The sequence below is a fragment of the Pholcus phalangioides genome, unplaced genomic scaffold (genome assembly GCF_987345545.1).
Source record: "Pholcus phalangioides strain wild (caught in Gottingen) unplaced genomic scaffold, Ppha-v1.0 ptg000008l_1, whole genome shotgun sequence".
NCBI classification, from domain to species: domain Eukaryota; kingdom Metazoa; phylum Arthropoda; class Arachnida; order Araneae; family Pholcidae; genus Pholcus; species Pholcus phalangioides.
In genome coordinates this window covers 10,398,039-10,421,067 of record NW_028301601.1, presented here as the reverse complement: position 1 = coordinate 10,421,067, position 23,029 = coordinate 10,398,039, and the positions used below count along the sequence as shown (strand labels likewise).

Sequence of the window (23,029 nt, the reverse complement as noted above, 5' to 3'; positions counted from 1 at the left end):
TTCAAATTGCTCGGAGACTCTACCAAGTACAATTTCGGTTTCTCTTTTGTATTATGTACAGAAAATGGGAAGTTCTCGGGGTATTTCTGGAATACGTAATATCCTGGAAGGGGGGGGGGTGGAAACCCCACATTTTATTTCTTGTCCCTCAATTGAGATACGGCCTCAAAAATAAATACGGTAGAGAAATAACTTTTAACATTTCTTTCGATCCTGGAAATTGGGAGAAAAAAAGGAAACGAACTATTTATATATATATATGTTTCTTTTTTTTATAAGTGACTGGAATGAAGAAAGACACGTGATACGTGTCCTGTATTGGGTTCGTTTGTCGGCAGTGATGCAATGAATGTAATTTGAGAATGTAATTGCTCTTGGTATCGATCCTGTTGTTTTTGCTCGTTTGTGTTTTATCCATTTATTTTCAATAAAGGATCCGTTTCCCCCTTCTCTTTGTCGTTGCATAAATAGTTCGTTTATATTGATTCGCTTTAGAGTAAGTTTGTTAGAAGTGTCTGAGATCGATTGAATCAGGTGATGTTGCTTGGAATCGATTGGAAGAGTATACGAGTTTACTTCAGGTTTTTACGATTGAAGAATGAGTTTTTTTTTTCTTCACCCGTTGATTGTTCGTAAGTCGATTTGGACGTGAGCCAGTTTCATGTGCATGCGTGAGTGTATTTGATTCGTTTTTGTCTATTTTGTAAATATTTGTGTGAATGAAATTGATCAAAATTTATATAGGTTGCATAAAAAATGGCTTTTAATATTGGTACACATTAGTTGTTCTTTTTTTGGGCAGTTCCAAGGCCGTCTTAAGAGCATCGTGAGCCCCCGGGCCAAGTGGTTTTTCTGAGGCCCTACCTGATGAATTCTAGAAAATTTCAACCGGATCTCATTTTTGTGAGGGCCCCTCTTCTCTTCAGGCCCCCGGCATGTGCCCGGGTGGGCCCATGCGTTAAGATGGCACTGGGCAGTACTAGAACCTTTGTTGTTTTAGGAGGTCTTGAGATGACTTTGCGTTACTATGAATATCAGTGATAGCAGGCTTGTTGACTCCTGAAATTATTTCTTTGCTCAAAGGCACGTGAATGTATGTAAATATGCATATGATGTATATCATAAGATCTTCTTTCTTCATAGGATACTACTTCACAGAATCTCCTTATTCTTACCCTATAGGATCTTACTTTCTAGAATTTTTTATTCTTACTTTATAGGATCATACTTCATGGGATCTTCTTCCATCATAGTATTTTGTTTCATAGGATGTTCTTACCTCACAGGATCAAACTTTATATGGTCTCCGCTTGATAGGATTTTACTTCCAATAGGATCTTCTTACTTTACAGTATCATATTCCATAGGGTCCAACTTCATAGGATCTTCTTACTCTTACTCTATATGATTTTCTTGCATCATAGAATCCAGTTTTTCTCATTGGATCTTCCTCTTCTTACTTCATATCACCTTATTTTTACCTCATAGGTTCTTCTTACTTTATATTATCAATGCTTAATAGATTTTTTCTTACTTTATAGGATCATACTTAATATGATTTTCTTTTTACTTCATATGACCTTCTTATTTCATAGTCATACTGGGCCCTTATGTTGTGTATTCAACTTCAATGGCAATGCCTATTATGTGTTCAAGAAGTGCTGCCATCTGTGTTCCAGATAAGAAAGGAAACATCTCGGCAGTTCATGTTCGTGTTATACTGCCGCAAAGCTGCCGGTACACATTATAGAACGTTTCGAAATTTGGCAGCTGTCTGGTCAGGAATCGGGCACTACAAAAACCTTCAATCGTCTCTGTTTCCATTCCGTCTCTCCCTACATATCAGATTCATATATGAAAGTTCGGAATTCATTTAGCCAAAAAGTAAATCGATGTTTATTAACAAAACTAAACCGTTACTGTCAAAACATCGCATTTCCCTGGCACGTTCTACGGATTTTAAAAAAAATACAATTATTTTGGGACTCTTTTACCACCCTTCAAATTCTCACAAGAACCTTTTCTAGAATCACCAATATAAACAAGATGAGAATTCGGGATAAATTTAATAATAATAATAACAGAAGGGAAAAAATAAACATCCCAAATTGATCTGTTCGCAGTCCATACTGCGTATGGTTTGATTCTAATCCATTTCACCGGCCTCCTTAAGAAAATATTAGCGAAACTCCAAAGTTTCATTTTGATGATCCGATGACTTCTCCCAAAAGAGAAGAAAAATAAAATTTCAAAAAATATTTCCTATTTCGATGAATTGCATTATATATATATATATATATATATATTTCTTGGAAGAAGCTGCGTATATAAATAAACTGAATAAAGAAATTCATCTTTTTCTTTACACTTAATAACAATATATATATATATATTGGCTTCTGGACGTAATGAGCCTCTTTAGAAACTGCCACGTTCGGTCTCAGGCTTTGCAAAAAAAAACAGAGAAAAAAAAACAGAGAAAAAAATAATTTTTTTCTTCTCATTTTTATTAATAATAAAAAAGTAATAATTTTTTTTTTTTGGTAGTATCGTTTCGTAAGAATTCTATTATTTTATTTATTTATTATTTTTTTTTAATTCTCGTCTGGAAATTTTTCGATACTGTTATCTAGTAGAACCCGTGATCTCTTTTAGAAGGATACGTACTGTTATTTTTCGGTTTCAAATGGAAAGAACTGCATTTTTTCTATAGTTTGTCCTCTTTTTTTTATATATGGTACTGGAGGGGAAAAGAAGCCTTGCGGTGTTTGTGTCCAAAGGTATCATCGTGAAGCCCTTTACGCTTTGTCAAACATTCGAAATAACGCTGTCAAAAAAATGTGTCGGATTTTGATGGTCGGAGCGAGAAAGTGAAAATAATGATAGAGGGAAAAATTTTAAAAAGGACATAAAAAAAAGGACAAAACGCGTGGAAAGTGTAGTTTTTTTTCGGTTTGACGTTTAAAAATCAACCAGTTTTTTCCTCTTCTATGTATATACATATAAGACAAGTTTGGCAACGTCCTTTTGTGGGTTTTGGAAATTTTTGCGGCCGTTATAGTCAGTGTAAACGTCTGGGTTGAGTTTACGGCTAAGAAAAAAAAAGTAACGTTGGGCAAGTGTGTTACGGATACTTTTCCTCACGAGAAGGGTTGCTATTTATTTATTTGTTTGACTTGGAGAAGGAACTTCGCAAATATTTTCATTCGAGTCTCCGCGAGGGAATGGTTTCGAGAAATTGATGTCGCTGAAGATACAAGGAGTTCCTTAAATTCGTTTGAAAATTCATAAAAATTTAAGGAATTGGTGCAGAGTGGAACCTCGATATAACGATACTCTGCGGACCAAGGAAAAAGAAAACGTTGCATTTGTAGAGGGATTATCGTTGTATCGAGTGGTGGCAGTTTAACATTAAAGTAATGACATTTCCCGAACAAGACTTGAAAAGATGGGATTCAGGGTTATCGAGTATCGTTGTAGCTAGGATTGCCAGATCCGAAAACTGATAAAGGAGAACGAACGCGCGTGCACTCTTAGTATTGTTGCTTTTCACAATTTCATAACAGATGGCGCCACTATCATGTCCAATAAAACCGGTTACAGGAATAATTTTTCCCAACTGAAACAGGACTGCTAAAAAGAAAAAACGGTAAATTTATGGGAATTTCGACGACTAGTCAATGGAAAGAAACTACGAAAACACTCATGTTAAAGAAGAGATATATGTTTCAAAGTGGGGGAAAAAAATTTCCCAAGAAAAATGATTCCGGAACCACAAAACGGGGACGAAATTTCCCGCCATTTGACGCTCTTTCAACGATTTTAGCTTTGGCAGACACTTTTTCTTACGTTTGGCAACTTTTCGGCGATAATTGGTGGTTTTCCCCGCTTCCCGTATTTTTCCCCGAAGAAATAATGCCAAACTGATTTTGCTGCAGTAGGTTTCAATTTGAATAGAGTTTAGACCAGGGACTCAATCATTTGTGTTCCACAGACCCTTATTGCTAGTAACATAATCTTCGGAACCTCTTGTGCCAATAAAATGAAGGTCAAGTATATTAAATGAAGGTCAAGACTAAATTACAATGTAAAAAACAATGGAATTTATTGTTTTCTCATCATAACTCACGGATCCTCCCGAAACCTCTCCAAGGACTCCTGGTTTACACGTTTCTTTTCCACCGTGGCAATGTTAACGGTGTTAAACTTTGGCAATTTTCGTAAGAGTTGGCGATGATTTTGGCAGAAATTGGCGATATCTCGTATCGACTTTCCCGGATTTTGTTCCATGAAACATGGTGCCCAATTTGCAAATCAATCACAGAACCTCTTGGAACGAAAGTCACTAAAATGAAAGCCGAATTATAAAATTTATTCAGCACATGAATTAATCACAGAAATAATCATAATTTTCTAGCCTCGATCCTATTTAAATTCCTTCCAATTACTGAACTTAGAAATTTTAATTTGAACGCGAAATAAATAATTGAAATTTTCAGAGACAGTCACCGAAGGAGACAATCGATGAAAAATCTATCGCTTGATATAATTTACTTCGATAATTATTAACTTTTCCAATGGGATAACAATAATAGTTTTGAGATGGATCGTTTCCCATAGTGTCGGTCTCATCATCATCATCTCTGGCGTTATTTCTCTCCGCTCATGTATAAATAAGTTCATGGAAACTATTGAAATTGATTTCCGATAGCCTCTTTTCCATCGGGATACAGTATCCTGTAATTGATTGCCGTCAAACTCACCAGGGGAAAATGACGCACACAAACTAGTAATTCACAACATGATAATCCTTGGCATTTTGATTAGTGGGGAACTTCATAAAACTATCTACCGTCCGTCGTAGAGAAGGAGTTTAATAGCGTTCCCCCGTCGTCGGTCGATAACGTGTTCCGAATCCGATTCAGAAATACGTAGAATGATTTTTCTAATTGCTATCTGTGGCCGTTAAGATGGTATTTATTACACCATTCTCTGCGCTAGTCATGACTTCAGTGTAGTTAGAAATACTAGTTTCGGGAAAATAAAATTCGTTTATTGCCTTTTTCTTTTTAGGGGAGGGAAATTTTTGAGTTCTGGTCAATAAAAGTCAGGGAAATTTTTGAATTGGTGTCATGGAAAAAGGATTCGGGGAAATTTTTGAGCTTCGGTCAGGGGGATGACAAAGAAATTTTTGAGTTTCGGTCAAGGAAAATAGGGAAATTTTTGAGCTTTAATCAGAGAAACTCAGGGAGATTTTTCAGTTTTGTTTAGGGAAAATAAGGAAAAATCTCTAAACTATCTTAAAAAAACTCTCTAAACTCTGTGTCTCGCGGTTTCTCCAGTTTCTCCAGTTTTGTTTAGGGAAAATAAGGAAAATTTTTTTAGTTTTGGTCAGTGAAAATCAGGGAGGTTTTTGAGCTTTGGTCAGAGAAAGTCAAGGAAATTTTCGAGCTTTGCTCAGGAATAGTCAGAGAGATTTTTGAGCTTAGGTCAGGAATAGTTGGAGAGATTTTTGAGTTTTGGTCAGCTAAGTCAAGGATATTTTTGAGTTTTGTTCGGGGAAAGTCAGAGAAATTTTTCAGTTTTGATCAGCTAGTCAAGGAAATCTTTGATTTTTGAGCTTTGGTCAGGAATAGTCAAGGAGATTTTTTACTTTTGGTCAGCTAAGTCAGGGAAATTTTTGAGTTTTGGTCAGTGAAACTCTGGGAAATTTTTCAGTTATAGTCAGCGAAAGTCAGGGAAATTTATGAGTTTTGTTCGGGGAAAGTCAGAGAAATTGTTGAGTTTTGGTGGGTTTAAATCAAGGAAATTTTTCAGTTTTGATCAAGGAAATTTTTCAGTTTTGATCAAGGAAATTTTTCAGTTTTGATCAAGGAAATTTTTCAGTTTTGATCAAGGAAATTTTTCAGTTTTGATCAAGGAAATTTTTCAGTTTTGATCAAGGAAATTTTTCAGTTTTGATCAAGGAAATTTTTCAGTTTTGATCAAGGAAATCTTTCAGTTTTGATCAAGGAAATCTTTCAGTTTTGATCAAGGAAATCTTTCAGTTTTGACCAAGGAAATCTTTTTGATCAAGGAATAAAAATCCTTTTTATTCAAGGAAATCTTTGATCTTGAGTCAGGGAAAGTCAAGGAAATTTTTTAGCTTTTGTCAGGGAAAGTCAAGGAAATTTTTGAGCTTTAGTCAAGGAAAGTCAGGGAGATTTGTGAGTTTTGGTCAGTGAAACTCTGGGAAATTTTTCAGTTATAGTCAGCGAAAGTCAGGGAAATTTTTGAGTTTTGTTCGGGGAAAGTCAGAGAAATTGTTGAGTTTTGGTGGGTTTAAATCAAGGAAATTTTTCAGTTTTGATCAAGGAAATTTTTCAGTTTTGATCAAGGAAATTTTTCAGTTTTGATCAAGGAAATCTTTCAGTTTTGATCAAGGAAATTTTTCAGTTTTGATCAAGGAAATCTTTCAGTTTTGATCAAGGAAATCTTTCAGTTTTGATCAAGGAAATCTTTCAGTTTTGACCAAGGAAATCTTTTTGATCAAGGAATAAAAATCCTTTTTATTCAAGGAAATCTTTGATCTTGAGTCAGGGAAAGTCAAGGAAATTTTTTAGCTTTTGTCAGGGAAAGTCAAGGAAATTTTTGAGCTTTAGTCAAGGAAAGTCAGGGAGATTTGTGAGTTTTGGTCAGTGAAACTCTGGGAAATTTTTCAGTTATAGTCAGCGAAAGTCAGGGAAATTTTTGAGTTTTGTTCGGGGAAAGTCAGAGAAATTGTTGAGTTTTGGTGGGTTTAAATCAAGGAAATTTTTCAGTTTTGATCAAGGAAATTTTTCAGTTTTGATCAAGGAAATTTTTCAGTTTTGATCAAGGAAATTTTTCAGTTTTGATCAAGGAAATTTTTCAGTTTTGATCAAGGAAATCTTTCAGTTTTGATCAAGGAAATCTTTCAGTTTTGATCAAGGAAATCTTTCAGTTTTGATCAAGGAAATCTTTCAGTTTTGATCAAGGAAATCTTTCAGTTTTGACCAAGGAAATCTTTTTGATCAAGGAATAAAAATCCTTTTTATTCAAGGAAATCTTTGATCTTGAGTCAGGGAAAGTCAAGGAAATTTTTTAGCTTTTGTCAGGGAAAGTCAAGGAAATTTTTGAGCTTTAGTCAAGGAAAGTCAGGGAGATTTGTGAGTTTTGGTCAGTGAAACTCTGGGAAATTTTTCAGTTATAGTCAGCGAAAGTCAGGGAAATTTTTGAGTTTTGTTCGGGGAAAGTCAGAGAAATTGTTGAGTTTTGGTGGGTTTAAATCAAGGAAATTTTTCAGTTTTGATCAAGGAAATCTTTCAGTTTTGATCAAGGAAATCTTTCAGTTTTGATCAAGGAAATCTTTCAGTTTTGATCAAGGAAATCTTTCAGTTTTGATCAAGGAAATCTTTCAGTTTTGACCAAGGAAATCTTTTTGATCAAGGAATAAAAATCATTTTTATTCAAGGAAATCCTTGATCTTCAGTCAGGGAAAGTCAAGGAAATTTTTTAGCTTTTGTCAGGGAAAGTCAGGGAAATTTTTGAGCTTTAGTCAAGGAAAGTCAGGGAGATTTGTGAGTTTTGGTCAGCTGTCAGGGAAATGATGTAGCAGATTTCGCTGGGAACCCTGAAATATGTAAGCTGCTACTTCCATCTAAGTATGAGACCAGGGGGCGAGTGGTGAGGAAATAAAAAGACGTTTTTAGACTAAACAAATTTTTATAATTAATTTAAATTACAATTAAAGCAATCATCGAAGTTCACGAAAGACACAAAAAAGAATAAAATGTAATTTGCGTTCGTTTTTCAGAAATTTCGAGTAAATATCTCTACTTTTGTATTCGTTTCTAAAATGATGAAATTGTTCACTATAGGTCATGGGTTTCCAACTGTTGCTCTCGATCAAACGCCATGGAACCATTAAAAATCCTGGAACCCGGGAAGTTTTCAAAGCCTTTCTTATTAACTGGTACTCGCGAAACAGTTCTTCATTTTGAATTCAAACGAAATTGTGTCGTTTAATAAAAAATCAGACCACGGGGATGACTAAACAACTTAAAAACAGTAATATTGAATTATCAAATTCTTGAACCAAAAGCTAGTTCATGAATGTCATTTCCCGTTTTATCAAGTTTAAAATCAATGTTTGTTTGTTTTTGTTGGAAATTTTTCATCCACTAGAAGTTAGGATTCTTGAATTTTAGAATTTACGGGACACCCAGGGCCCCACGGGGATCTCATTTTCCTAGGGGCTTCCACGATAAGATCTGGCACAAGCTATTTACAACAATAAATGTGTGTAAATTAGACGGTGATGCCTAAATCCTATTTCATTTTGCCCTGGTTTTACGATGCTGTTAAGACGGCAGTAGACGCACTTACTTTTGGATAAATATTAAAAAGTTCGTTTTGGTTCCGTAGAACAGCCTCGTCATCATCAAGGGTTCCGCGGAACAGTTTTATAACTAGCAATGGTTCCACGAGAATCTTACGTTAGAAACCCCTGTTATATATAGGTTGCAATATCTACTACTATACGAAGGTATCTCCGCTACCTTCGTATAAGACTCCTTCATATATTAAGGAGTTCTACCTTCGTATGGTAGCGGAGAGTGACGTCATCCTTGTATAAGTCGCCATCTGGTGGCAGCGTCAGCATTTGTGAGCTTGGCCTGAGTCTGGTCCGACCGTCCATGTACGGTCCCTTTCAGTGTACACGAGCTCCAAGGAAAGATTGAGAGATTCGGTGCCTCTGTAGTCTAGTGGTCTAGGGCGTTCACCCGGAAAGTGAAAGGACGTGGGTTCGATTCCCCGCAGGGGCAGTTGAATTTTCTCTCTTTCCAAAATATATCTTCGCAACAGCCAGTTGTTAAAAAAACCTTCGTATAATAACATGTCTCGACTGTTATTATCGCCGAGCCGAAACCGCTGAATCTATGCTCATGAAGAGTAGTTTATAGTGAGTCATTCTATTTCATGACGTAAAGACTCACTAAGACGGGATTTTTCCCCCTTACGACCCAGGGGTCGTAAGGGGGGTTCAAAGTTTACATAAAGTAACCACGCCGAGCCCAAACCGTTGAAGCTATAAATATGAAATTTGGTCAGTATTACATTTTATGATGTAGATACCCACTAAGAGGGGATTTCTGAAAATTCAGCCTTGAAGGGAGGTCACTAGGCCTGCAAATATTATATAGGGAATCATCACCGAGTAATGTTCAGATTACCAAATATACGTGATTGAAGTCGCGGGTAACAGCTAGTTATGCATAAAAGTATAATTCCATTGTTAATAACGAATACTTGGAATTTCATTTCGTTAAAAGAGGTTCCAAATGAAAAAAAAAAGGAATGTTTCAGTAAAGAGAATCTTAGCAATGAGAGATTTAACACTGAAGCTCTCGAGCGAGTTTTTTTTCTCGTACGTTACAAGCTCATACATAGAGTTTTCGCAAGTTGAAGCATTTTTATCGGATAGCTTCTGCTTGCATCGGTAGCGATTCAAGACATTCATAACTAATTTGAACAAATTAATATCTTAAAATTGAATTAACTTCACGACATACCAAATTAAAATAGAAAAAAAATCAAAATAAATCTCAAAATACGATTTCGAATTCTACGAAATAACTCGCGTCAAATGGAAATTAATTCTTAAAAGCCGATAAAAATCGTAAAAATCCCGCTCTTTGAAGCTGATAGAAATACCTAAATCGACACACATTTAGGCAAATAATCTTTTCAAGTATTATAATTAACGAAAATCTTCGAAACTCGCTTTAAAATTTCATCTTTTTATTTTTTCCGCTTGAATTCGAAACCTCAAAACGTTTAACCGAAGCAAAATCAAACGTAAAAATCGGCACCAAATTATGAAATTACTACCCCCGCCTGTCAAGTTTATAATCAACATTTACCCGAATTCTAACAACGCATCCATAATACTCAAGAATTACAACTTATTCCAAGAAATTCCGCGGGAAAAATCAACTCGATCTCTGAGATTCTCTGAAATTTTTACACTTTAATGACTTTTCTTGGGAAAAGCGTGGAGGAAAAGTTTCGTGTAAGGTTGAAATTTTTTTCTTGTATTTTTTAAACCTTTTTATACCCTGCGCATTGTTTCCAAGGTACATCGGTCTGCTAATTAATGGAATAATTAATGATCGTGGAAACTAATTTCGAGCTCCAATCCGAAAACATGGGGGAAGCTGGAGATTCCGAGTGAAGTCTAATGGATATTCTTCACCGGGTAACAAGGTTATAGCCACGCCACGTTGTAGTAGACAAATAAAATACAAAGAAAAAAAATACGGAGAAAATGTTTCTAAACTTTGCATTCGATTCATTGGGTTTGAGTTTATTCAACCGTATTGTATAGATACGTGTAAGAAATTATCATCTCGCGATTATCGCTCGGTTAGTTCTAAATGAATCCATTCGAAATATTAGAAGAATAAAATGTCGTACGCAATATATACACAACGCTTTCAATACTTAAAATATTTCTTTATTATTGTTTGCTATTACAGCGGAACCTCCTCTAACGGATACCTCCCATTAACGGACGCTTTTCTGATCCCCGGTCCAGATGGATAAGAAGGCTTTAATGTATTTCACTCTCCCGTTAGTGGACACTCCCGATAGCGGACGGTAAAATCAGACAAACTAATTTTTTTTTTTTGCACAAACTCTTAATTTATTAATTTTTATTGAAAAATTGAGATCATATCGAATCAAAATCGATCAAATCGAAACATATTTAACGGTGATTATGTATAATCCAAAGCTCGTATTGGTAAATATGATATTCCGTCAATTAATCACTTGATAATTGAACATAACTATGGTCCGGGATAGCAATGTTCGTTTTGTTTGCATTTGTTGATACGTGTGCAGAAAGCTAACATCGCAAGACTAATAATTATTATTTTTATCCGTACCATGTATGGGTAAAAATAATTAAATAGTTTAATGAAGAGAAGAAAGATCATACATTTTTCCGTATTTATCAAACTTTCCATTTTTGTGTGGGAATTATGCATAATCACATGTGAAAATGATAAATTCAGTTATATAAATCTAATCAAACTTTATCGAGACAAGTGGTGATTATGCATAATCGACGCACCGGTGTGTTCACTTCTGCAGTAACATATACATTTTGAAATTAAAATTTATAGAAACCAATTGCGACCAAACTTCGCATAAGCGAGATTCGGCTATACATCGTACCTCCCACTAGCGGACAAAACTTACGGTCCCATGGGTGTCTGTTATCGAGAGGTTCTACTGTATGGCCATATTTGTAGAAAATATAGCTGAATATTTTCTTCTCTGTAGGAAAAAATATGTAATATTATGTAATACATATTATTACAATTCATCGGATATGATACTGTATATACTGTCTTACTTATTTTATCTATTTATTTATATATTAAATGCCAAAATCCGAAGTGCGGTCAGTTCGCGAATCGGCCGGGAGTTCTGGCCAAAGTCCGATTTGCAGAATGGATTCGGGCTTTAGCCGACCAGTTCATAAAGTGGCTGGAGATCACTGGCCAAAGTTCGATGTGCTGATGTAAGACGGTCTCGTAGTCGCCACATCCATTTTTTCATCGCCAACTAGTAATACATGGCTATATTTAGTAGCTGTATTTGATTAGCTCCATGCCACAAGCGAAAAAATAAAAAATATATATTAGAGATTAAGAAAAAAATGATTACCGCATCGAGATTGTGGTTTGGTGGGTTGCCATAGCTAATGTGGACATAATTAGCACGAAAAAATACACCAACTTGGCGATTTCTTCCCCCCCCCCCGACTTATGTCTTATGTTACCGGACTTCGGCCAGGGATCTCCGGCCACTTCGAACTGGCTGGCCAAAATCCGAAATTCGGACATTTGTCAATTCGCGAACTGGCCGGTTTCGGGCTTTCGCAGCAACATACTCGAATCCCGTTATAACGAACTCCAAGAGACCATAAAAATCACTTCGTTATAAAGGAGTTACAGGTTATTTAAAAATATCCCTACGTAAACTTATCTGGGGGGTTAGAAAAGCGTTCGGTAAAACGAGATTTTTCCGCTATAACGGTATTCGTTAAAACGGGATTCGACTCTCTATACATATTGATGTAGGGGATGATAGATAGAAAAGACAACTAGGAGTAAAATTAAAAATAATTTCCGAGTTTCCGAAAGAATGTGTGCATTGCCCGGGGTGCATTTGTGGTGTAGCAGTAGTAGGTAGGGCCTCCAAAAAATGGCTCGGGGATCCATGATGTTCTTAAGTCAGCTACCTCGTTGGGCAATTTGCCTGTTGTGGCGTTGTATTTGTATTGACTAGTTTAGGTTTCCGAAACATTCAGCAATGGTCAAAAAATCGGAAAGAATGCTCGGTTTCATTTTCAAGAAAGGTCTCTACATGTACTCTTAAAGTTATTCTTCCGCTTTTCCGAGGCTTAGTTCATCCAGGACTGGAGTATGCTGTAAGGTTTTGGAGACCATACCTACAGAGGGATGTTGACTTGGTTGCCTACAGAGGGACGTCAACTTGGTTGAAGGGGGTGCAGAGAAGAGGTACGCATGTCCTTATTGGCACACAGGGCTTGAGTTATGAAAAGAGACTTCATTTTTTAAAATATGTTTACATTAGATGAAGGTGTCTGGGAGATATGATTGAAGAGTTCAAAATTTTCAATGGGATGGACCATGAATTATTAGTACAGTCAATCGGGACACCAGTATCGATTGGTAAGGGACAATCCTAGGCTATGGTGTCGCAGGGAATTTTTCTCTAATAGGGTTAATAAATGGAATGGCTTACCCGTGGGAGTAGTAAATTCTAACGCAATTGACATGCTTAAAAAGAAATACGATAAACATGTTGGGGTAAATCGAGAAGCTCTATCCATACTTAGAATAAGACAACCATAAGTATTCTTTATGGGCATTGTGTATAATATTTTATGTGTATATATATATATTGTTTGTAATTGCGCTTTTCATTGGGTTGCTGTATTTTTGAAATGTATGACATCCATATTTGTTTATGGGCATCTTTTTCTCAGCCACCTCGTTGGGCATTTTGCCTGTTGTGGCATTGTTTTTGTATTAGTTTTTGCATGTATTTAGAATTTCATTAACAGCAAACATTCATCGTCAAACGATGAGAGGAGACAATCCTCTGTTCATTAATCGGAAATGTGTCATTAATCCTGCTTAGCACTCTTGTCATTCATCATTGATTTGAAAAGAAATTCATCATTTTTTTTTAAGTTCAAAAACGCGTCGTCTTCATCATCCGTTTTTCAAAAATTCTTCACGCCTCATTCATTTTTCGAAATTTCTTCCTTCATCGATAAAAAGAAATTTCATCGCTCCGAAAAATACAATCGTAATTCGAAATAAATTCATTCATCAGTTTAAAAAAAAATCAAACACAACACTACAAACGCACTCAGAGTGTTAGGTACGCACACACTTCCGACACAACTCACTCGGTAGTAAACTGCCCGTGGCGATAGACCGGAGTTGTGCGCTCGGTCCGAAAGCAAGGAAGAAAGTTGAAAAAGTTCATTCATGTTAAAAAAATTCATCAATAAAAAAAATTCGTTCATCTGTGAAAAAAATACAACGATCATTCAAAAACAAAATCATTCATCACTAAAAAATCCAATCACCATTAAAAAAAATTCATTCATCAGGAAAATTTAACTCACTCATCAGTTGAATAAAATTCACTCATAAATTAAAAAAAATTAATTCATGAGTTAAAAAAATTCATTCATCACATAAAGAAATTCATTCATTTTAAAGAAATTCATTCATTTTAAAAAAAATCATCCATCAGTTTAAAATAAAAACAGAACTCATGATATTAATTAAAGTTTTGTGTAAGAATCGTTTAAGGTATCCGACTACGTTGAAAACGTCATTTTGGAAGAAAATATGGATTTTCATTTTTTTATTTTTTATAAAAGCCCTATTTGTTGTGATTCCAAAACGGGCCTTGTTTTGTTTATATAATGCTTAGAATCAAAGTTACGTTCACTTTAGTGTTGCGTTTTTACATACAAGTAATACGCGAATAAAAACTTTAAACTTTAAACTTTAAACTTTAACGCGTTTTACGGAGAATGTTATTTTTGACATTTTACTTGACTTTGTGACATGATTTGTAAAAATTGATGCATTGCATCCTTACGAAATTTTAATGTGATATTTTCCTATATATTGTTGAGGTTATGAACCAAAATCTAAGGTCTATCACATATATTTTTTGAATTACAGTGTTTTATAGACAAAATGTAGGAAGAAATTTCAAAAAATTCACACGTACTAAAACATATTTTGGTGTAACTTATGAACATATCGTGCAATCCTTTAGACTTTGGTTCATAACCTGCAACATTACTAGCTGAATGCACTGTGAAAATCACAAAGCATTTCATTAGTAAATTTTTTTGCAATCGTGTTTCGAATATCCCATGAATTTTGCCTAAAATTTGACATAAAAACGACTTTTTCATAGAAAATATAATAGATAGACCAAAATTTGTCACTGTTTTGACCATTTCGAGACACTTTCTATCAAACAATGTATTTAAAGTTCACTCCAGAACCATTTTAAAGAAAAGTGACAAGAAAAGTAGTCGGATACCTTAATTGGATTGTTATTAATCAGATTAGTTTGTTTCAATTAGATGATAGAACGTTTCGTTCATCATTCCGTGTCTCAAAAATTCTTCACACATCATACATTTTCAACACTTCTTTACTCATTACGCCAAAAAATTACATCACAAAAAATTCATTCATCACTCAAAAAAAAACTCATCCATCATTAAAACAAAATTCATTCATCACTCAAAAAAAACTCATCCATTATTCAAAAAAAACACTCATCCATTATTCAAAAAAAAACTCATCCATGACTCAAAAAAATTGCATACGCCGCTCAGATTCATCCATCGCTCAAAAAAAACATTCATCCATCACAAAAAATATCATTCATCCATCACAAAAAATACCATTCATCCATCACAAAAAATACCATTCATCCATCACAAAAAATACCATTCTCATCACTCAGAAAAATTCCATTCGTCACCGAAAAAAAAAATCCAGTCATCACTTCCAAAAACTCATTCATCACAAAAAAAAAAAAAATTTCATCCATCGCTCGAAAAAATTCCTTCACTCATCTCAAAAAAAATCATTCATCACTCAGAAAGATATTCCATTTGTCTCACGGAAACAAATTTCATCCATCACTCGGAATAATTTAAAATTCATCATTTAAAAAAAAACTCATCTTTCAAAGAACTCTTCGCCCTTCGCTCAAAATTTCTCATTCATTAAATAAAAACTCATCAGGTTGAGAGCTCCTCACGCATCATTAAAAACTCCCTCCATCATCTTTCATGGAGTTCTTCAAACATCATTATCTCATCACCCAAAAACTTAAACCATAAACTGAAATGAAAATACTAATACTTAAACAAACGTTCAAAAATAGGATTAAAATACTAACAAATAATAATAATAGCAAAAATTAGCATTTTATAAATTAATTTAAAAGTAATACATACACATATATACATATTTTTAGAGCATTTCATCAGAGGTAAAACTCAAGTCATCTAAATGAAATTTCAGCAAGTTTTTCAAGGACCCATAACTATTATTATCATTGTAGAGCGGTACTCGGGGTGTCCTGTAAGTGCTAATGCGGCCTTTACCTCATGAACTGTTCGTCCTAGAGGTTTGATTTCCATTTTAAAAATGCTCAAAACGCATTCAAAAATTACCCTGTGCCAGTTTTGAGAGTGAAAATACAGTTTCACAAAATAAAAAAATCAAAATTTTCACACGCCCCCCCTGCTCTAACTTCTAATTAGAAAGTTATTGTCCTGTCCTTTCTGAGTCCCAATATTCGCTGAGATATTCGAACTCAAAAATCGGAGAAATGTTGGGAAAGGGCAACATAACTCGGGGGGGGGGAAAGAAGCGTTTCCCGTTAGTTTTTCTTGTACTTTCATAATTTTTCTCCGATTTTTGAATTCAAATATCGTAGCGAATATATTGACAGATCTATATGACAGACGATTGATGAGATAACGGACACATCAACACTTGACACCCTGTACATACCTTATCCGCCATCATAAATAATAATAGTAATGATAAAATGAATAAATCTAAAAAAGGTTGCTTTCGGTACTCGTCACTCATTCATCACTCAAAATTTTTCATCCATCGCTTAAAAAAATTCATTCATCACCCAAAAAGTCCTATTCATTAATTTAAAAAATTTCGACAATCGCTCAAAAAAATTCTATTCTATAATTATCCTCACCATAATGAATGGTGATTTTCATCACTTAAAAGCTCTTCGTTCACTTATATACACTGAAGAGCCAAAAAAACTGGTCCACCTGCCTAATATCGTGTAGGGCCCCCGCGAGCCCGCAGAAGTGCCGCAACACGACGTGGCATGGGCTCGACTAATGTCTGAAGTAGTGCTGGAGGTAATTGACACCATGAATCCCGTAGGGCTGTCCATAAATCCGTAGGAGTAAGAGAGGGTGGAGATCTCTTCTGAACAGCACGTTGCAAGGCATCCCAGATATGTTCAATAATGTTCATGTCTGGGGATTTAGGTGGCCAGCGGAAGTGTCTAAAGTCAGAAGAGTGTTCCTGGAGCCACTTTGTAGCAATTCTGGACGTGTGGGGTGTCGGAGTGTCCTGCTGAAATTGTCCAAGTCCGTCGGAATGCACAATGGACATGAATGGGTACAGGTGATCAGACAGGATGCTTACGTACCTGTCACCTGTCAGAGTCGTATCTAGACGTATCAGGGGTCCCATATCACGCCAACTACACACGCCCCATACCATCACAGAGCCTCCACCAGTTTGAACAGTCCCCTGTTGATATGTAGGGTCCATGGATTCATGAGTTTGTCTCCATACCCGTACACGTCCATCAGCTCGAAGCAATTGGAACCGAGACTCGTCAGACCAGGCAACGTGTTTCCAGTCCAATGTCGGTGTTGTCGGGCCCAGGCGAGGCGTAAAGCTTTGTGTCGTGCAGTCATCAAGGGTACACGAGTGGGCCTTCGGCTCCGAAAGCCCATATCGATGATGTTTCGTTGAATGGTTCGCACGCTGACACTTGTTGATGGCCCAGCATTGAAATCTGCAGCAATTTGCGGAACGGTCGCACGTCTGTCACGTTTAATGATTCTCGTCAGTCCCGTTGTTGCATGATCTTTTTCCGGCCGCAGCGATGTCGTAGATTTAATTTTTTACCGGATTCCCGATATTCACGGTACACTCGTGAAATGGTCGTACGTGAAAATCCAAATTTCATCGCTACCTAGGAGATGCTATGCCCCATCTCTCGAGCGCCGACTATAACACCACGTTCAAACTCACTTAAATCTCGATAACCTGCCATTGTAGCAGCAGTAACCCGATCTAACAACTACGCCAGACTCTTGTTGTGTTACATAGGCGTTGCCGACCGCAGCGCCGTACTCTGATTGGTTCCATATCTCTTTATTTGCATACGCATGCCTGGACCAGTTTTTTTTTCTCTTCAGTTTATATTTAAAAATATTCCTCAACCACTTTTCAAGAAACATTTCATAATAAGATCATCACAAACCAATTCACAAATGTAAAAAAATAAATAAATAACATCTATTAATAATTATCTAAATCACAGAACTCATGGCATATTAACATCTATAAATACACGCGCATATTAATCAGAATTTTGTACAAGTTCAGTCATTCAATAAAGTATTTAAAAAAAAAGTTATGAATGACAAGAACTGTTCAATTAATTCCTTAAAAAACCACAAAATTCTCTCCTTGCCATACACAGATACATACACTAATTACTAAAACTTCCATTTTTATTTATCCCTGGAAAAATAACGCGTCGGTTTATCAATTCTTGCAAACGTATAAGTATTTCTATCGAGTATTTCAACAGGGAAGAGATAAAACTTAGTCGTCTAAACATAGGCAGTGGCAATAAAATTCCACCAAGTCAGGGACCTATAACTATCGCCACCATTTCGTACAGGTATATATGTATATAAACTTTATCAGTAATAATAAATAATAATAAATGAATAAATCCACGAAGGCTTCTGTCGAAACTATTAATATCGTATACGGACTCTCTCTTCAGTCGCTTGTTACCATGAATAAGTTCTTTTTTAAGGACTCCAAGGTACTATTTCCCCGTCGAGGTGGTACTTAATGTATCTCTCCGCCGTTGGAAAACAGCCATCAAATATTTGAACAACCTCATTTTTTATTATTATTATTATTATTATTTTCCTAGCTTATTAATCGTTACCGCTTCTTTTTCTCTCTCTCTCTCTTGCAACACAACTACGTTCTCTTCATAAAGTTTGTTCGTTCTAATACATAAAGATTGGATGAAAGTCTTGTCCGCGCTCGTGGAGGAGGGGGGGCGGCGGCAGTAGAAAAATGCGGGGGGAAGGTAAAAATTAAAGAGCGCCGACAGCGTTTGATAAGCAATTTGCAACTGCAAAATAATTATTGCAAAAGTAGCGGACTTAATGAACGCATATGAAAAGGAGAGGATGAGTTTGTTGTTGTTGAAGAGGATGATGATGGTGCGTGTGTAAGGACTTGAAAATGACAAAGTTGCCAAAAATGTTCTTGCGGGGGGGTGTCGCTGTTTTTTTAATGATAAGTACTGTATAAGCAAATGAGATGGAAAAGAGAGAGATATGATCTTTAATTTTTTTAGTACTAAATATAGATGGAAAGCTCTTGCGTGTTTTTATTTTTGAAAATGATGTTTTTCTCCTATAAAAATTCTGAGGCTCTCGTTAATGCGAGTATTTAAATATGGGCGAGAGGAAATTTTTATTCAAATATATATATTTTTTTGGTGTATTAAATATGTTACCCCGACATCGTATTTTGAATATTTCATGGTCATTTTGTTTATTATAAGCTCGGAATATTTATGAGAACCGTGGGAGGATGTGAATTTTTGAATTTGTGGTGTCGCATTGATCAATCAGAAAATTAATTTTATAGTTTTTTTATCGGTTTTTCTTCCCCGGTCGTTGCAAATACAAATACAGCGACCACGACAGGGAAAATGGCCAACGAAGTGGCTGAGGAAAAGATGCCCATAACAGATATGGATGTCATATACAGGGTGATTATAAAAATACTATCCCGACATATGGGCCCCCTAACTATCATACCATTCACAGAAACTGAATGAAATTTTGGCATAAGGTATTTTGATGTATGCGCTCAAGAATGATATGGAAAACAACAGTGTCACAGTTACAGTGAGAAAATTTCGAAAATATCAAATGGCAACACCAAGTTTTTTGTATTGGGATGCGATCTCCATACTGAAAAACACTAAACAGCGTTGGAATGGCACCTGTAGCACGAAAATCCCCGGAGCTAGGCAAGGAAAAAGGACTCTGCCGTGCACCACAGCATTAATGTTCGTTTCATTCGTCACACCGTTTCTTCGGCTGAGATCCCACAAGGACGGATTAGTCCTCCGCAAGGTCATGTGGAAAACACAATCAAATGCTTTATTTTATGCTGCTTCTCTGTCCTTATTGGTTGTCCTCACTTTTAGCCTATCTACCGCCGGTGATTTCCATGCTACAGTTGCCGTTCGAACGCTATTTAGGGTTTTTCACAATGGACATCACATTCCAATACAAAAAACTTGGTGTTGCCATTTGATATTTTCTCACTGTAACCGTAACTGTTAGAGTGACACTATTGTTTTCCATATCATTCTTGAGCGCATACCTCAAAATACCTTATGCCAAAATTTCATTCAGTTTCTGTGAATGGTATGATAGTTAGGGGCCCATATGTCGGGATAGTTTTTTTATAATCACCCTGTATTTCAAAAATACAGTAACCCAATTAAAAAATGCGATTACAAACAATATATATACATGATAAAATATTATACAATGCCCATAAAGAATACTTATGGTTGTGTTATTCTAAGTATGGACAGCTTCTCGATTCACCCCAACATGTTTATCGTATTACTTTTTAAACGTGTCAATTGTGTTAGAATTTACTACTCCCCGGGAAATAACCTATTCCATATAACGACCATACGTCCCGTATTTCCCGGGACAGTCCCGGTATTTTCTGTTTTTTGGCTGTCCCGACTTTTTAGCAAAATTTCCCGGTTTTTCCCGTATTTTATACGAAGCCATTGAATATTTATTCTTTATTGAAGTCAAAGATTGAAATTATTTTTCAACTCATAAATTGCTATGATAATTACAACTATAAATGAGAATATTAATCTCCCACATTTGTCTTGGTGAACGTTTTTCTTTTTTTCGTGGAATTCATTTCAATCCACTGCAATTTGCAGTAATGTTTCATTTCCCGCCTTGTGATTTTTCCGTAACTTCAGTAATATTTGGCAACTTCGTTTGGTTTTGGCCTCATTTTTGGCGATATCACGTATTTTCCCACATTTGGAATCGCGATTTCCCGTATTTCTCTCGAGGAAATATGGTCAGCCTACCATTCCATTTATTAACAACACTATTAGAGAAAAATTCCCTGCGACACCACAACCTCGCTTTGTCCCTTACCAATCGATACTGGTAATCCCTTGTAAAAGCAGTCGATTGACAGTGTACTAATAATTCATGATCCATACTATCCAAAATTTTGAACACTTCGATCATATCTCCCCGACACCTGCGTTCATTCAATGTAAACATGTGCCAATAAGGAACACGCATCGCTCTTCTCTGCACCCCTTCAACCAAGTCTGTCCCTCAGTAGGTATGGTCTCCAAAACCTTACAGCATACTCCAGTCCAGGACGAACTAAGCCTCGGAAAAAGAGGAAGAATGAGTTTAGAAGAACGTGAAGAGACCTTTTACACACATGCATTTGTTTTCGAAATTCCATTAAAGTTTTCAAATAATTGTTGCAGTTGCCAATTTTCATCAAAATCACTATTTTACACCAAATATCGCCATTTTTCACCAAATATCACTATTTTACACCAAATATCGCCATTTTTCACAAATATCATTATTTTACACCAAATATCATTATTTTACACCAAATATCGCCATTTTTCACAAATATCATTATTTTACACCAAATATCATTATTTTACACCAAATATCGCCTTTTTTCACCAAAAATACCGTCATTCTCCAAGTATCACCTATTTCCACCAAATTAACAATGTTCTGATATGGTAAAACTTTTCACGAAATATTGCCGATTTTCACAAAATGTTGCCCTTCCACGACCTAATTAACAGTCACACCGCAATATTCTTGCATTTCAGCGAGAATTAAAAGTCTGATCCTCTTACGGCCTAGAAGACCACTTCCAGCATCCATCATAAGTTCTGGAACGGATTAGCCACAAATACCGAATTACTATTCAGTAATAATTTATATTCTCTGGGGACAATTACAGTCGAATCTCGTTACAACGAACGCCAAGAGACCGGAGGAATTACTTCGTTAAAACGAAATTTCGTTACAGAAGGAATTTTAACTTACCTAGCATTGTTCCTACGTAAACTTATTTGGGGGATTAAAAAGTATTCGTTAAAACGAGATTCGACTGTACTTCAAACCTTCGATCACCTCTAGATAAAAATACGACCCGACCAATATTGCAACCGGAGCTTCGTTATTATCCGAATTCGTTCTAGCGGGGTTTTTTTGACGAATTCAGATTTATTTTCCCCCACACAAATTCAATTCAAAAATCCACAAATAAATTCGAAAGATTTCAAAAGACCTATGGCATCAAGATAAATCCGTTTAAAAGAATCTCAATATTTCCTATTAATCTAAAATAATTCTCGAATTTCTCTCTCTCTTTTATATATGAATGCTCTTCAAATTGTATAAATTTCTCTAAACCTTTGCAATAATGTACAAAAATGTACGTTTGAGTGCAAAAATGCCTATCGGGAATTTCAGATAAGATATTTCTTCTTCAACGAGAGCAACATTCGAAGGAGAGAAAGAGAGAGAGATGATTGGCATTTTTTCGCATAAATTTCCCAAGAAAAAACAACGTAAATTCAATAACGGTTATATTTCGAAGAATATACACATATAATAAGAAACTCTCTCGCCGAAAATGAGGGGAAGAAAAATAGTTGGCTTAAAATCCGTTGTAACTAGGTGGTACGTATATTATATGTTGCTCAATCGAGTTCCATTTCCCTTATGGTTTTCATTTCCATTTTTGACTTGCGGCAAGAATATTAAGCAACTCATATAAAGAAGAAGAATATGATACGGAAAAAATTGCCTTATCTTCAGGGAATCGAATTTATTTCCACGTATATCAATTCTTTTTCTGAGGTTCTTTCTTTGTCTTCTTTCACGTTTCTGTTCCCTCTTGTGTGTGTCTTATCCTTAAAACTTTTACTATATATAAGCGCTTTCTCTTTGTTTCAAGTTATTTTTTTTAGAAGTTTTCCTTCAGCTTTTAGTTGCTATGTTTTAATCATTGATTGTGATTTAGGTCTTTACATTTTTGAATTTCCTTTCTGTAATAAGAATTTTTTCCGTACTTTTCGAATACAAACTCGGTTATAACGTCATCGAATATTCCGTGGTTTTTTTTTTGTATCGTTTTAACCGAAGTTTCGTTGCAACAACCGGGGTTGCCGTTTTCGAGACCTTTTTTTTGTTGACGAGAAATGTAATAAGATGTAATCCAATGCTATGAAAAAGAAGCTGTTATTTTGTTTATGATCAGGTGACTACATTTATATGTGTGTATATTTATATACGTATCGTCGGGAAACCGGCATGGGTTCTGGAAGGGGAAGTCATGTGCAGCCAACCTCCTTCGCTTCTACGATCACGTGACTTAAGGCTTTGGGAAAAGGCAAAAAAAACGTCGATGTTGTTTATCTTGATGTCAAGGGAGCATTCGATCGGGGTCCAAAACATGGTAAA

General features: G+C 35.7%; 1 protein-coding gene and 1 non-coding gene across 3 annotated transcripts in view; both read left to right on the top strand.

Moving 5' to 3' along the window:
- The window catches only part of tutl (immunoglobulin superfamily member turtle), a 320,969-nt gene that overhangs the window by 241,509 nt on the left and 56,431 nt on the right, over positions 1–23,029 (top strand). The window lies entirely within an intron of this gene.
- On the top strand, positions 8,752–8,825 carry TRNAS-GGA (transfer RNA serine (anticodon GGA)). The gene has a single exon. It is a non-coding gene; the product is annotated as a tRNA-Ser (tRNA).